Source organism: Mus caroli, chromosome 4, assembly GCF_900094665.2.
Source record: "Mus caroli chromosome 4, CAROLI_EIJ_v1.1, whole genome shotgun sequence".
Taxonomy (NCBI): Eukaryota; Metazoa; Chordata; class Mammalia; order Rodentia; family Muridae; genus Mus; species Mus caroli.
In genome coordinates, this window is record NC_034573.1 from 137,974,510 (window position 1) to 137,977,837 (window position 3,328).

Sequence of the window (3,328 nt, forward strand, 5' to 3'; positions counted from 1 at the left end):
CCAAGAGCTGGGATTAAAGGTGTGCGCTACCACGCCCGGCTTGTTTTGTTTCTTGAGGCAGGGTTACTCTGTTTAGGCCTGGCTGACCTGGAACTCATTTTACAGATCAGGCTGGCCTTGAATGCAGAGATCCTCCTGCCTCTGCTTCCTGGGTGCTGGGACTAAAGGCGTGCGCCGCCACAACCTGTGCAAGTTTCTTTAAGTGTTTGAGTGTTTTGCCTGCATGCATGTTTGTGTACGACGTGAATGTCATACCCAGGGAGGCAAGAGAGGGCCTTGGATGCCCTGCAACTGAAATCACAGATGATCGTAAGCCATCATGTGGGTGCTTGGAACCAACTTGGGGTTCTCAGCAAGAGCAACAAGTGCTCTTTAACTGCTGAGCCATCTCCCCAGCCCCCCCTCTTTTCTAAAATAACATATGTTATTATTATGTGAGTGTGTGCACCCAAATATATATACATGTGTGTGCCACCCTGCATGTGTTACAGGTCACAGAATAACTTTCTGGAGTTGATTTTCTTTTCCCACTGCGTGTGTCCCAGGGACCCAATCCAGGTTTTCCGTTTTGGTGACTTTTTTTTTTGGCTATAATTGATGACATTGTTCTAGAATTGGTTAGTGGAATGCTTATCTCTTCAACTGTCCTACAATGGTCCACTGGAGTACATACAGAAAAAATAAAAGTGAGCTTTATAATTTATCAATTATTTTTCAGTGAAGTTATTCATTAAAAAGTATCAGCTAAGCCAGGTGGTGTGGCACACACCTTTAATCCCAGCAGTTAGGAGGCAGAAGCAGGCAGATCTCTGTGAGTTCAAGGCTAGCCTGGTCTACAGAGCAAGTTCTGGGATAGCCATGGCAGATATACAGAGAAACCCTGGCTTAGAAAGGAAGAGGAAGAGGAGGAAGAAGAGAATGAAGGAGAAGGAAGAGGAGGAGAGAGAGGGACCACCCTTCCCAGGTCCCTTTCCCGTGCAATGGTGCTTGCCACCTACATTCAGGGCAAATCTTCCCTGCCTCAATCAATCCTCTCCAGAAAAACGCTCTTAATACAGGCACTTCCAAAGCCAGCCTCCTAGCCCACCATAGTTCATGGTGTGCTGTTGGCCCTGAGACCAGCGAGGCCAGCACCCTCAAGGAGGGAATGGCGGCGTGTGTGGCCTGTGTTCTAACTGAAGGGTTGGAAGCTATCCAGTGTCATGTGCCTGAGGAAGCAGCTTTGGTGTAGGTTGGAGGTCAGCAGTGGATCCTAGGACCAGGGGCAGCTGTGTATGCCAGGTCCTGCTCTAGAAAGCCAAGTGAGATTGAAGGATTCTGTGCTGGTCACCAGTTGGTGCATAGCATGTCTGTCTCCCCGTCCCCCCTCCCCCCAGAGCACCCAGGGGAACCATCGGTTGCATTGAGAAATGAAAAAGACGCCGGGCGTGGTGGCGCACGCCTTTAATCCCAGCACTCGGGAGGCAGAGGCAGGNGAGGCCAGCCTGGTCTACAAAGTGAGTGCTAGGACAGCCAGGGCTACACAGAGAAACCCTGTCTCGAAAAAAACAAACAAAAAAAACAAACAAAAAAAAAAAGAGAAATGAAAAAGACGAAGGTCGGATGCTAGGGATAAATAACTTGTTTGTTTGAGACGGAGGTTTCTGTGTACTAAGGTGGCTTTGAACTCCCCGCACAGCTAAAGATAACCTTGATCTTCTGATCCTTCCACCTCCACCTCCTAAGTGGTGAGATTAGAGGTGTATTCCACCACCACATCTAGGTCATGAGATGCTGGGACGCCATGGAGGGTTCCATGCATGTTAATCGTGTATTCTACCAACCCAGCTTCCTGTTTATCCAGAGGGCTTCAGGAGTCTATGTGGGGTTGTCTGTTTTTGAGACAGTTGGCCAGGAACTGTACATAGTAGACCATGCTGGCCTGAGCCTCATCAGTGCATGATCTAAGGTCTGCGTCACCATTCCTGATGGTCTGTGTAGGTCTTTTCTCATTTACGTGTTTACTTGTCTGTGTGTGTGTGTGCGAGTGCGTGTCTGTGTAGTTTGGAGGACCTCTGGGTGGGTGTGGGTTTTCAACTTTCCTCAATGGGTCCTGAGAATTTTACTCATGTTGTCAGGATCATCAGTCTTGTGTAAATATTTTTTAAAATAGATGTATTTATTTGTTTATTTATTTGTTTGTTTGTTTTTTTCGAGACAGGGTTTCTCTGTATAGCCCTGGCTGTCCTGGAACTCACTTTGTAGACCAGGCTGGCCTGGAACTCAGAAATCCGCCTGCCTCTGCCTCCCAAGTGCTGGGATTAAAGGCATGCGCCACCACACCCGGCTCATTTATTTATTTTTATGTATATGAGTACACTGTAGCAGTACAGATAGTTGTGAGCCTTCATGTGGTTGTTGGGAATTGAATTTAGGACCTCGGCTCACTCAGGTCAGTCCAGCTTGTTCCAGTCAACCCTGCTCACTCCGGCCCAAAGATTTATTTTTTTTTATTATTATAGATTTATTTATTTGTTTGTTTATTATAGATAAGTTCACTGTAGCCATCCTCAGACACACCAGAAGAGGGCGTCAGATCTCATTACAGGTGGTTGTGAGCCACCATGTGGTTGCTGGGATTTGAACTCAGGACCTTCAGAAGAGCAGTCAGTGTTTTTACCGGCTGAGCCATCTCACCAGCCCTTTGTAAATCTTTTTTTTTTTTAACTTGGATTAATATTTATTATATTAACATTTACATTAAATTACATTAAAATATCAATTTAAGCATGCATCTAGCAAATCCAATTCACAATTGTGGGATATTTGCAATGTATTCATTGAGTAATCAGACATTTGTAAATCATTCTAGTCATTTCTCAATATATAGCAAGATATATCAAGGGTGAGAAAAACAAGTTATACTCTCTCAAGGTGATTTTAGCTTCTTGGTGCATATCAGGAATCTTAGATTTAAAAAATTACCTAATATGCATCTTAATGCCTTTGTAAATCTTAATACTATGGTCATATGGCCACTATCTGACCAATACAAATGCTATGTGTTTACATTTTACTTACTCAATTGTAGAGAATTTTATTTTGTTTTGTGTGGGAGAGATGACTTAGTGGATTAGGCTTTGTTGCTCTTACAGAATTCCTAGGTTTGATTCCTCTCAACCACCTATAACTCCAGTTCCAGGTTCCGGTACCACCTCCTGACCTCTGCAGGTACCAGACACATGTGTGGCACACACACACACACACACACACACTCACACTCACACACACACACTCACACACACACACTCACACACACACACTCACACACACACACTCACACACACAC